Source organism: Suncus etruscus, chromosome 4 (genome assembly GCF_024139225.1).
Source record: "Suncus etruscus isolate mSunEtr1 chromosome 4, mSunEtr1.pri.cur, whole genome shotgun sequence".
NCBI classification, from domain to species: domain Eukaryota; kingdom Metazoa; phylum Chordata; class Mammalia; order Eulipotyphla; family Soricidae; genus Suncus; species Suncus etruscus.
In genome coordinates, this window is record NC_064851.1 from 27,253,908 (window position 1) to 27,268,339 (window position 14,432).

Here is a 14,432-nt window from a genome sequence, read left to right on the forward strand (position 1 = left end):
TCTGCCTTTGGTTTAGCTTTTTATTTCTTTCAATTATTTTCTGGTTCCAACCTAAGTTTAATACCTGTTTAAAAGAGATGACTTATAAAAAGGGTTAGAATTAAAAAAAATAAGATTTATTTTAAAAAGTTAAACATAACATATTCTCCACTCCTAATAAATATCTCTTTATTCTGTAATTGAGAGCTAAGTATCATACTGGGATTCATATACATTGTTTTGAAAATCATTAAGCTATCATAATAAAATGCAGATGTGGGTTTATTACACAAAAATAATGGCTATGTAGGAAATGTTAGAATAATATTTAAAATCAAGTATTTTTAGGGGCCTGAGTGTTAGCACAGTGGTAGGGCATTTGCTTTACACGTGGCCTATCCAGGACGGACCTTGGTTCTATCCCCAGTGTCTCACATGGTCCCCCGAGCTAGGAGAAATTTCTGAGTACATAACCAACCAGGAGTAAACCCTGATCATCAGAAGCAGTGGCCCAAAAGCAAAAAATAAAATAAAAAAATTTCATGCATTCCAGACTTTCGTTTATATATTTTAGATTTTCTTTCTTACTTTATGTAAACTTCTGACAGCATTTTATTTTTTGTATGCAAGTATTTGTACACGTGTGTGTGTGTGAGAGAGAGAGAGATAGATAGAGAGAGAAGATATTGCCTCTGCTTATATCTTACTTTGCTACTTAATTTCCTTTAAAGAGGGAAAAAGCCATATGTTTTTATGACTCAGATTGGCATACTCCTCTGTAATTCATACTGCAGATGTTCCAATGCTCATCCTTTTTCATTTCTAGTCAATACCCACTCAATTCTTCCTATTCCTTTTGGACGCATGCTTCAGTCAAGTGCAAAATTGTCTTTAATATCTATTAATCATCCTGAAACTTGCTTTAGGTTTGAGTTCAGGGTGTAAAAAGCAGTGTCTAAAGCTGACTTCTGCTGAATAAAGATCAAATAATAGGAATTTGGTAATGAATAATTCTAATTTGGTAATGAATAATCAAGGCAATGTGGAAAATTGGGAATTGTTTCTTTTGTAAGGAGAGAATTATTTAAGGCTGAAGAGAGAACACAATAGACTTGAATGCATGCTGTGCCTGCTGGAGACCTAAATTCAATGTCAGGCATCACATGGTCCCCTGAGCAGTGCTATGGATTACTGGGTTACTCCTGGGCACAAAGGCAACAATAACCACTGATCACTACTAGGTATCAGGTATCCTTCAATCTCCTTCAATACATTAGAATTTGTGAAGGTGGGCAGTCAATGCTTTTATAGACATGCTGATACCAGTTTGTCTTTCAAGAATAGGCTTTAGTTCTTTGTAAATTAGGTTCCACTGGTATAATGGACTGTATATGATTTAGTGGTACACTAGTACTCTTCACCCCATCACATTCACCAATTAAGTGCCAGTATCCTTTCACCACTGTCCATTAGATCCATCCATCCTCTCATTTTCTCTACCAGCTTTTTTTTTAATAACCTCATTTCTGGGTCAGTCTAGGCTTGTTTTTCAATTCAAGGGTTTGTTATTATTGGGCTTTGTTCTTTATAATACTACATGTGAAGGAGAATATCTAATAGTTATCTTTCTCCTTCTGGCCACTTTTCCTTAGCATGACTAATTCCAGTTCTATCTATGTTGCAGTTTAATAAAATCTTACTCTAATTTTATTACAAATACATAACAAAATCTTGCAATTATAAAATTTTCTTCTTTGTTGTCTGGAAAATGATAAAGAATTTTATTTTTTCAAATTACTTTACTTTTTTCTTTTTAGAATTTCATATAAATATAAAACATTTAGTATATTCTCTATTACATGTGACTTAATTTCTCTTAATGCTGTTGAAAACTATTGAAATGCTTTCTATCATTGTAATTTCCCATTTCTAGAATATAATTAAAATATAATGTATTCAAATGGCTTTCAAATATGGTTTTTCATATTTTTTTGTTTGTTTTTGGGCCACACCCGGTAACGCTCAGGGGTTACTCCTGGCTATGCGCTCAGAAGTCGCTCCTGGCTTGGGGGACCATATGGGACACCGGGGGATTGAACCGCGGTCCGTCCAAGGCTAGCGCAGGCAAGGCAGGCACCTTACCTTTAGCGCCACCACCCGGCCCCGGTTTTTCATATTAATGATTATGTTTTTCTCAACATAAATGCCATGATGTTCGGTATTTTATTTTGTTGTTGTTAGTGATAAAGCTGTGTTCCCTTAAATGGATATTCCTTTTATTTTGTTTTGTTTTTGTTTTGTTTTGGGGCCAGACCTGGTGGTACTCAGGGTTTACTCCTGGTTCTGTGTTCAGAAACGATTACTGGCAGGCTCAGAAGACAATATGGGATGCTGAGTATCAAACCCTGGTCAAGCACATCTAAAGCAAACACCCTACCCATTGTGCTATTGCTCCAGTCACAATGTTTTAACTATGCATGCTGAATGTACATACTTACAACTTAACTAATGACAGTAGTCTTGTCTTCATCTGCTTCTGTATGGGTGGTTCAGATATTTTGACTATTAAAAATAGTTTCAAGACTGCCTTTCTATCTTCTGTTCTATGGTAAATTGTATCTGAAACAGAAACTCAGGACTATAGTGACTGATTATGAGGATTCACGTTAGATCATTTCTTTTCCTGAAGTTCACAGATTTTGTTTGCTTGTTTTTGTGTTGTATTTACTCTTCTAGATTTTCTCTTTGTGTCATATTTTTGGTCCATTTTATAGGTTTTATTTGTGAGTAGCAAAGATCCATACAAGAGTTCTTGTAATTTTTCTCATCTGATTTTATATTGTAACCCACAATTCTACCTAAGGCATAATTCTGTGTTATCAGTATATTTTTTAAAATGTTACATGGTCACCCATTACTTGTATAATGCAACTCTATCTTCTAAATAATATATTCAGGATTTTTAAAATCACACTATTTCCCTAAATGGTTTTTCAGGCTTTTTTCTCATAATTCCTGCCTTCCCAACAATGGTTTTGTTTTTGTTTATGCCTTTTGCAATACTAGGCATAAAACTCGGGACCTCACATACTTGAGACACATGGCCTACCATGAACCACATTCCAACAATTTCAAATTTTAGCATACACATATGACAACTTTAGGTTAAAAAATAGTTCCCTCTCTATGTTGCCCCAATATAATTCGGCACCAAGAAGTTTGGCTGGGATCTAAATTTTTAACTAAACTTCTAGGTATTTTTTTTTATATATATAAGTAGTCAAAGGTTACATGTTAAAGTTAACTGTCAAATCTTGTAACAAAGTTTTTGACTAGAAGATCAGCAGAAACTGCTCCAAAGAACTTCATGAATGAAGACTCTTTCTTTATACACAAGCCATATTTGAACTAGAATGTCAGTTTTAGATCCATGCAACTAGTTACAGCTCAATTTTTTTTGTGATTTGAAATTTTTCATCAAGACACAGTGATTAATAAAGCTATTCATAGCTGAGCTTTAGACAAACTGTTGTTCCAATATCAGTCTTATCACCAGTGACAATTTCCCTTTACCTATGTCCTCAGGTTCCCTCCCACATACACCCCTAGTCTGCCTCCTTGAAAGACACATTTTTAATTTTGCTTGTTGTGCATCATTAAGCAAATTGCTTTCTTCGTCTTTCTCTATGAAATGAAGCAAAAAGAATTACTTTCTTCTCTGAGTGGCTTAGACTTTTAAAATGGGCAGAACATATGCCATTTTTCACAAAATACCTAACACAGAGTAAGTAGTCAATAAAAGTTAACTATTATTGCTGAGTTTTTATTTCAATAAACACTTATTAGAAATATAATGTATCAGTTGCTTTACACATATACAAATACACACAAAACCAGAAAAGAAAGGGCACAGTATATTTGCATTATCACTTTCTAAAAATGTACTATGTAAATCCTAACATCAAAATAATGGGGTTTATACTCAGACAAATTTAATGGAAACAAATTTTTATAAAATGCTCTATAAAATTAGTACCCAAAACATAATTTTGTTCATAAATTATAATAATAACCTAATTTATAATTATAACTCAATGCACAATATACACAATATATGTTGGTCATTCAACAGAGCTAAAAATAGGACCTATAAACCCATATTGTAGAAATTCTTTTTGATAACATCAATCTTTTGACAAATTTGTTTTCAAATGTAATTAATTTTTCACTAACTTTTTCTAGAAATTTGACTTAAAAATTCCTGTCTGAAAAATAAGTGCCAATTCTGCTATTTTTTTTCTTTTCTTTTATTAGTTTGGTTCTGTGGTTTCTTCACAGGGATCTTTTAAAGATACTCTGCCAATTTTGTATAGAACAATTCTGTTTATACTATGTATTAAATATATATCTGTAGAATTTAACTCACATAAGCAAAAATTCACTCTTATATATTATTCAAAAGTTTATAAAATGAATGATAGGCAACCCTTACTCAGTTACTCTCCATTTGGAATTCTAAATATTTATTATATAGTGAATTTTGTATGGGATTTTGACTAAAGTGTAATACTGGTATAAAAACATATTAAATATTAGAAAACTTTCTTTCTCTCCATATAAAATACATATAAATATTCTATTTTTTTCAGCTTAATAAATTCTTTTGCAACAGTCTTGTCATATTAGCATTCCACATGAAGAATACTTGGTTAGAATGTATTCCTTAAATGAAAGACATTGTAAAAAGATAAATCATTTAGCTTGAAATATCTAAAATTAGAATTTTATAATTTATAAAACCTAAGCTTAGATCAACTCTAACTCTATTAGATTAGCTACTTTAACTTCACATAATACAAAGACAGTTGAATGCATTTTTTTCTAGTGAATAAAAAACAAAATTTTGATATAATGAATTATAAATGGTCATTTAGTTTTTAAAGCTTTTAATTTTAGCCAGTGATACTTACAATACTGTTAATGTTACAGTTTCATGTATACAGTGCTCTAACATCAGCATGTTTTCCTCCACTATTTCTATCTCATTGTCTCCCACTATACCTCTTTCCCTTCCTGACATCATCTCCCAACATGTCAAAGTCAGTTTTTGAAACCATTTCTCAGATTCTGTTGCTTTAGGTCATTTGTTATTCTCTTACAAAAATAATAATATAATAAATGATAGCAGGGATGAAGAGATAAAGGAGGCTAAAGGAATCTTCACCTACTCCTACTGGAAATGTTGATTCACACAACTTTTTAAAAAAATATTGAGACTTCAAAAAACTAAGAATTAAGCTTCTAGATAACCTAGCAATTTGATTTCTGAGTATTTACCCCCCAGGTCCCAATATTCTATTCTGAAAATAAATCTGCACTTCTATATATTAATTACATCACTATTCAGAATAGCCAATATGTGGAAATACTATATGCATTCAAGAATAGATCACTGGATAAAGAAATCATGTTATAACAATATATGTGCATATGCATATATATTAATAGATTATAAGAATAATGAAAATAATTCAATTTGCCACAAAATGGATGGAGCCGAAGGGCATTATGCTGAGTAAATAAGCCAGAGAAAAAGAATAAATGCAGAATAATATATATCATGGTGGGTATAAAGAAACATGTTCATTTTTCTTCCCTACAGATATCTCACAGGACCTTACTCCAGTATCATAAAAAACATACTATGTATTTATTGAGAAGGGGATGGTCATGGAAGGAGAAAAGATTCTTATTCAGATTTGTATCTGGCTAATAACCATACCTTACAGAAATTTTGTGGTTTAATTTATAGTCCAGAAACTGATATGTTCTTTTTCTTTTTTCTTTTGTTCCTGTACATGAATTTGATTGCACAATTTAATTTTTCAACCATTCCAAAAGTAAGATCAACATTTTTGTTTTTAATATTTTAAAAGTCCTTTGTTCTTTCTGATAAAAACTTTTAGTTTTGGCAGTATTGATTTTTTTGGATAGGATAACTTTTTTTTGTTGTTGTTGTTATGGGAGGCTAGATTGGCCATTGTAAAAGATTAACAGCTTTCTTGCCCTCTGTTCTAAAGTTCCCAGATGCCCCTTCACTTAATTCCCTTTTCCTGAATCCAAATATTGACTTCCAGATTGGAATTACTTAACTAAGTCATAAAATTAGTTTGTTTTTTTTTGTTTTTGGGTCACACTCAGCAGTGCTCAGGGGTTACTTCTGGCTCTATGCTCAGAAATTGCTCCTGGCAGGCTCGGGGGACCATATGGGATGCCAGGATTCGAACCAATGACCTTCTGCATGAAAGGCAAACACCTTACCTCCATGCTATCTCTCCGGCCCCTAAAATTAGTATTTTAAAATCAAATCATTTTTGATTCAGTTTCCTCTTAAAAATTCTTTTTCTAAAAGGGAACATAGACATTCTTTCTAAAAACAAAATTCTAAAAAACAATAATCTCACTTTTTACATATTAACTAAATCTCAATATATTGAAACTTTAAATATGATTACTTTATTATCACTTTTAGAAACTAGAGAATATTTTTATATAAAACCTTTATTATGATTGCAGTTGGGTTTCAGTCATAAACAGAACACCCCCCTTCATCAGTGCAATATTCCCACCTCCAATGCCCACGTTCCTCCTTCACAAGCTTGCTTGCTGTATTTGAGACAGACATTCTACTTATCTCACTCATAAAGATTGTCATGATAGTTATTAGTTTAGGTATTTCCCCAGCTGTACACTACTCTTTGTAGTGAGCTTCATACTAGAGAGAAATTTTACTTCCAAATTAGAGCAATAGTTAAAATGAATTCTGTCATACTCTTCTATTCTTAGCAAAATATTTTAGATTCTACAAATTTTGAAGAGTTAGCTTTAAAAATAAGGTTTAAATTTTTATTTTAAGACAGAATGTTAACTGAAGAGGCTAATTATTCTTCTTATTTATTTAGATAGTACAGATAGCTCAGATTTCCCGAAGAAACTTTCGTTATTTCACCAAGTCTGTGTTAAGTGCCCCTTACATATCATACTGTGAACATTTGTCTATGTTTTACTGTCTAGTTTCTTCCCTACATATTTCTCTTTATGAACGTATATACTGTCCATAAAATTCTGTGCTCTGATTTGGTACATGATAGGACAGAATCATAAGCTTCTGGTCAGCAATCAGGCTGTATTGGATGGTCAATGAATGATGTTATATCCAGAATCTCTTAAGCAGGGTAAATGTTTTTCACCACTGCTCTGGATAGAACATCAGAAATTTAGAGACAGGATACAGTATACCCTGGCTACAGCACATGCCCAGTATACGTTCATGCTTTTATGCATTCATAGTTTTAGTCGTCACATCTTATGACTTCTCAATCTCAGTGTCTTGTATTAAACAATGTCCAGTTAAAAGTCCCCTCCACAAAGGGCAATCTCTCATGCCTTCAGGAATGAGGTCTTTAACAAATAAAAGCAAATGATTTTACAATGTTAAATTTGGTAATGTAATCATCAGATTCAATATTTTGGAGGTATAAGAAATGTTAAAAATAATTTTTGTCTCATGAAATGCAGCAATGACTACTTTGTTTCAGTTATTCTTTCTTTTATAGATGGCACTAGAGGTAAGGTGTCTGCCTTGCAAGTGCTAGCCAAGGAAGGACTTCGATTCAATTCCCTGGCATCCCATATGGTACCCCCGAAGCCAGGGGCAATTTGTGAACGCTTAGCCAGGAGTAACCCCTGAGCATCAAACGGGTGTGGCCTGAAAAACCAAAAAAAAAAAAAAAAAAGAAAAGAAAAAAAGAGAAAACCCTATTTTCCTCTTGTATCTTGTACGTAATCTTGAAAATTATGATTACTACCATGGCAGGGAACGAATCTAAAATTTTTTTTATCACTTTCTGAGCTCTTGGACCAATTTTTGTTGTGTATTTACCAATAAATATCCAATGCACAAACACACAAATTATTATATAATTTTTAATATCTCAAAAGAAAACAAGTACTTCAGAGAGAAAATAATCATGCTTATTTTGGAGAAAATGTTCTATTTTGATCATCAAAATTAGAAATTAGGGCCTGAGTGGTAGCACAGTGGTAAAGCATTTGCCTTGCACACAGCTGACCCAGGACAGCCTCCCATATAGTCCCTCAATCCAGGAGCAATTTCTGAGTGCAGAGCCAGAAGCACCAATGGGTGTGACCTAAAAAACAAAAACAAAAATTAGAAATTAGAAAATTGTGAGCTATTTATTTGGGAAATTATAGTTAATTTGTGGAAGTATAAAAGTGGGTAGCCATAGCACTAGAAAAGAGTTGATGAGTATTCATTTCTCTCAAGAAAAATGAAAAATTGAACAAATAAATTAGTGGTAGGATTACAAAAAGATTTCTACAAGCAGGCTTTCTTTTTTTAGTCTTCTATTATCTGCTTGCATTTTCCTAGCCTCCCAATGAGTCAGATTAGTCCCTTTCTGATAAATGCAAAGGCAAGTATATTCAAAGCTCAGTTAGAAGCAGTCTATAGGAAGAAGGCATCACAGGAAACTAAAAAAAACAGAAAGATCAGCAGATATAGTGAGAAAAAAATAGATCAAAAGTATATTAAAGTCATTATCTTGGAAAGAGCACATGTACTCACTGAATATTTTTCTTTTATTAATTTATATTTTCCACTCAAAATTTCAAAAAAAAAATCAAGCATTTCCACCATTTCAAAACCTTTATTATGAATCTTTTGTGAAGGTAAATTCAGAATGATTTTAACAAGAGGCAGGTGGGTGTGAGCATTTGTGAGCATTTCTTATATATACTTATGTTTAAATATACATATATACTAATTACAAATGTCTTTCATTGGAGATGTCTAAGACACATGAGGCAGCTCTAGTTCATTAAAATTTAATTTTAATGCCTAGAACTAAGTGTATTTCATTCTGAAGTCCTGAATATTGCCTGGTTCTAGAAGAATCTTAATATGCTTCAAAGACAATAAAATGACTTGTGTTTCTTTTTGTTCTAAAGTTATACAGGTTGTAATAATTGCTATGCTGGGTATACTGGGTTAATTAAGAAAAACTATTAAGATAAAACACGTAATTAAAATATTTGTGTATTTCTATTTTCACTCATTATCACTCAGTCTTTACTCTAAATTAAGCTTAGTTCTGCCCTAAAGCATCATTCATGTGACACTGCAAGGAACATTCAAAAGTTAGGAGAGCTAATACAGAAAAAATTTAGCCAATTTAGAAATAAAGAAATGGACATATTCATGCTTTAAATCTAAAGGAACAGAGTGAATTGAGACATAAGTTGAGTATTTTAAGGTAATCTATGATTGAGTAACACAAATATGTTAGCATGCATCTGTAAAGATATTACATTTACAAGAATTTTTACATATGTTATATAATTTGATCCTCTTTACAACCATTAGTATAAAGCAGGCTTTATGTTATTTTATTATTATTTTATTATTATTTTTAGGTTTGTGGTACATGGCCATAAAAGAGTTTTCATAAAGCAAAATAATGAAAGTTGAAACATGGTAAAGAGTAAAATTTAACATGACATATAATAAAAAGTATGTTATTCAAAGTCAGAAGACTTTAGTTTTGCTTTCTTTTTTTGTTTTGTTTTGTTTAATTTTAAGTACTAGAGCATGCATTTAAAAATCTTGTTTTATGATGTGGTATGCCAATTGAGTTGGTGAGAAGCAGACTCTAAGAGGCATTCAGGATGTGTACATGATTTATGTGGAAATTGAGTTGACATTTGTGAAAGAAAACGGGATAATAAATTATCCAAACATAATACAGATTTGAAAAAATATCTGTCTCTTTAACAAAAGTTTAAAAAAAAGTACTATAAGAGACTCAGAGTCATAAATATTTTGGTTTGTTTTATAGGGGTGAGTGTGTGGAGACCACACTTGATAGTACTTACTTCTGGCTCTGCATTCAGAAATAACATCTGAGGTATCTAAGGGACAATATGGGGTGCAAGGAATGGAGCCTGGAATGTCTAATTGTAAGGCAAGTTCCCTGATATCCAGCCCCAAAAGAGATTCACATTTAATGCAATTGGATAAACCTATTTATAACCAGCTTTCTCAGACACTATCAATTGTTTACCTTGAGAAAATAGTGAATATAACTCTATTGCTGTAGTAAAGCTTAAAAGAATCTTTGGAGAGAAGCCTACCATCTAGCCACATATCTGGTATGATCTTCCTGAAAGATTGAATAGCACATATTTACATCGACCACACATAGGCAAATGTTCATGATTTTATATAAAAGAAAGGGGAAATTATCTATTCTGACATGTAGTATGATTGTATGAAGTGTTAAAACAAAAAAAAATCATTGTTTTAATTGTGCTAAATTCATTACTTATTTAATTTAATAGATTAATTCTATGAGATCTATACAAATGTTAGGTTTATTTTTACAAGGGAGGTAGATACCTCTCTGTTCATGAAGTTAATACACTTATATCTGAGACCAGAATGATAGCACAGAAGTAGGCCATTTGCCTTGCACGCATACAACCCGGGATGGAGCCAGTTTTGATCCCCGGCGTCCCAGATGGTACCCCGAGCCTGCCAGGAGTGATTTTTGAGCACAGAGTCAGGAGTCACCTTTGTGTGCCACCGGGTATGGACCAAAAACAAAAAACAAAACAAAACAAAAACAAGACACTTGTATCTATTAAAGGCACGACCCTTCAGTAGTCACAGACAGGTTGACTTTCTCTACTAATCTGTGCTTTATCCAGTTTTCTAAGCATACATACACAGGCAAAAGAATGAAAAAAAATAAACACACACAAAAATGATAATTGTGAGTATATGGTTACACCATAGGTTATTAATTTATAATGTTTATTTTATACTATGAGATACTGTTTTCTTTTAAGGATAGTGAATTAATTTTTCTAATATAATAGTTATTTTATTATTATCATGAATTCTCAGTTTAAAAATTAAGACATGTATAATAGATTTGGCTGCTTTGTGAGCAAAATTGATTTTGCTCCCTTATATTTAAATTTGCAAAAATAGAAATCATAGGGTTAGTCCATTGACTGGAGAGTTGACATTCTTTGCTGACTTCACATATTTGGAACCTGAATAAAGATGATTAAAAGATTGTCCTTTGCTAGACAATCAGCCCAGGAAACTTGTTTTTTTTTTAATCTATCTATGTATCTATGTATGCATGTATGTAGGTATCTATCTATTGAATTTTTTTACCTATCTATATAACTTATTCAGAAGGCAGGAGAGTTCTTACAGCATGGCCACAAAAAGTTGGACAACATTTTGCAAGATTGTTCCAAGCTTCAAGAGTAGGTTTCCCATAAAATTTGTAGGAAAGCTCTGTATATTCTATGGTCAAACTTTTTAAAAACAAGGTGCATTTCTGTCATATACCTTTAATCTTAATCCACCAAGATTCAAGGTGAATGAACACAGATTTCACAAGACTGTACATGAATATTTTCTATTGCCTTTAAATCTACAAAAATTCATTAAATATTAATCATAAAAGAGCATATTTTATACTCCAAATAGTCTCCATTTATTTATTTATTTATTATTTATTTTAAAAATAAAGACACTGTTTGAGGTTCTTGGAAACCCCCTCCCCAGTTCATGGGTTTGTCCTGGAAATCTGCCTGGTCTTCTTGTGGGGGGATATGTGGGAGGGGGAAGGACAAAGGAGCCAAGATCTGGAGGAATACCAGGGCCAGGAGGAGGCAGGGTGATATTGCTGAAATTAAAGGCAGGATTCCCCCCCCCCATTCTCACTTGCCTCTGGGGGAGCCTTACTTTAGACTCTTGGCAGGAGCACCCTTTGGGGTGAGCTTTGCCTGCCTTTGGCACAGGAGGGGACATCTGTGCTGAGTAATGGCAACCAGGGCTCAGGAAGCCCCCCTCAACCTCCATCTGCCAAGCATCATCTCTGTCTCTGTCATCTCTGGTCCCAGTTTCCTTATCTACTAACTCTGGTAAGAAATGCTCCATCTCCTAGCTTTATTATAAGCTTTCAACGAGGCCACCCAGGCTAGGGACTGGACACTGGACACAGGGACACAGACATACTCAGGGACTTCTTAGTTACTGAGTTCCTTCAACTTCAGACCATTGACAATGAGTCAGTTTCAAATATACTTTTTGCTTTTCATGCCTAAACCTCTGAGACCTCCATGTTACTCTTGTTTTGGAAAGAGAACCCTGCCCAGCTGCCAGCAGAGACTGCCCAATAGCACCCACAGTCTGTGACCCCTCCTTAATGGCTCCCAACAAACTTAAGAAGGCTCCCAGATATGTACATGGTCATCAGAAAAGCTGGAAAAGGCAGAAGCAAACTCAGGAATACAAAAGTTCCTGGAGTAGCCCCTGAGTTAGTTAGGCGTGAATGTTCCAGAAGTCTTGGGGCCCGCTTCCCTTTTCTTTTCTTTTTTTTTTTAATTTTTTTATGTTGAATTATGAGAACAAAAGATGCAAAGAAAGAGGACAAGGTAAAGTTACAGTGGAAGAACAGTAGAATTGAAAAGTGTTAAAATTTTACTTTATTTTAGTTAGTTACAAAGCTACTGAGCTCACTAACATTAGTAGATACGTTGGCATAGTAACAATCAGAGCTAATTAGGCCATTATATGCAACACTGAAAAATTTTCAATGGGGAGGTAAATTGGGTCACATGTGGAGGTATTAATAAACTACTGCTGGCCCCTGTAGTCAAAGTTTGCTCCCAAAAGTACTCAGGGGAATATGTGGTTCAGAGGATTAATCAGGAGCTCCTGCATGCAAAGCATTTGTTCTTCCAATACAGTTTTCACTGCAACCCTTGCAGCTCTCTCTGCAAACCTTGTGTCAGAGTTTTAGATGTAGCATAAACTTGAAGTTACTTAACTGCAATTTATTCCATCAATTTACAAAAAAAATTTGGAGATTTGTTGTATCCTAAATCCCTTTCAAACAGAATTGGGATATTTTAAATCCTAAATTGCTTTTCAATATATGATTTTTCTTTTATTTAAAGATGATATTTATTTCAGTTATCCATTTGATTGGCAGGTTTTAAAGCCATACAAGCAATACTCCGGGGACTTTATGGTGCAAGGATTGAATTTAGGCCTTTAGAATGAAACACATATTTAGTACTAATAAAAAGGGAAGTAGGGACAATGGTGAAGGAATATTGGCACTTTGCTGGTGAGATTTTACAAATAAAGAATGAACAGTAACTATATTGTAAACCACATGTCTATTTCAATAGTTAGAATAATATATAAATAAATAATAGTAAGCTTATATTTTTCATGCTTTAGGAGATTACTTTGTATCTTATTGATTAATAATGACATAAATTAAACTACTCTTTTGGAATGGTTGCTGAGTATATTAAGATAAAAATTAGCCCTCCATACTCCAGAGGGGAGGTGCATGGGGAGGAGGGCGGGCAGACATCTGGCTTCTGGTTCCCTCTTTGATTCTGGAGACCAGCTCTTGCCAGGTATGGCATTTGGGGAGGCCTCATACCGGAGCCCTTCTCCCTGGCCTGGGGAGTGCTGGGAGGCTTGGCAGGCCCCCAGCCGTCCTTGTCTTTTTCCCCTGACTCCAGGCCTTCCTTGGGTGCCAGCTCAGATGGCCAGAAGTGGGTTCAGGTGGACTCTTAGTGGTCCTCAGGCTTCCCCCCTACCTCTGCCTACACTAATGAAAATGCGCTTTGGAAGGAGGGCGGGCCGTTTTAGTAGTGGTTTATGTTGGGACAGTCACTGGAATTTTTTTCTCCTTGTTTTCCTATTGATAGTATTGTATGCATATATTTTATATATACATAAAATCCATCTTGTATTGTGACCTTGATATCACCCTACAAATCTCATTTCTAATATTTTACAGCCTCAGTCCCAACCCTTATTTCCCCCAATCTTCCCATGTAGGTGCAGCTCATGACATGAAGCTCACCACATAGAGTGATAAGTACAGTTAGAGAAATAACTACACTGAAAACTATCATAACAATGTGAATAAATGAGGCAAAAAGAAAGCCTGTCTCGAGTACAGGTGTGGTTGGGGTGGGGAGTAGATAGATCTGGGAAATCGGTGGTTGGAATCCTGCACTGGTGAAGGGAGGTGTTCTTTACATGACTGTAATCATACAACTACAATTATATTTGTAATCACGGTGTTTAAATAAAGATAATTTATTAAAAAAAATATAAAAATTAGCAAAACCTTGTCAGTTCTTCCTGAGTACTACTCCAGTTTTTAATATGTTCTTTTACAATATTATTATTATTTTCTCCAGCTTTTATTATAACACCAATAGTTATCAATGTGTTTATAATAAAGTCATTTTAGGTAATTAAATATTCAAATACCAATCCCACGGTCACTATGATCTTTCCTTCACCAGTGTCTCCAATC

At 33.8% G+C, this 14,432-nt stretch overlaps 1 protein-coding gene across 1 annotated transcript in view; it reads left to right on the plus strand.

Annotated features, from left to right (window-relative positions):
- TNNI3K (TNNI3 interacting kinase) overlaps nucleotides 1-14,432 on the plus strand; it is a 307,398-nt gene that overhangs the window by 21,221 nt on the left and 271,745 nt on the right. The window lies entirely within an intron of this gene.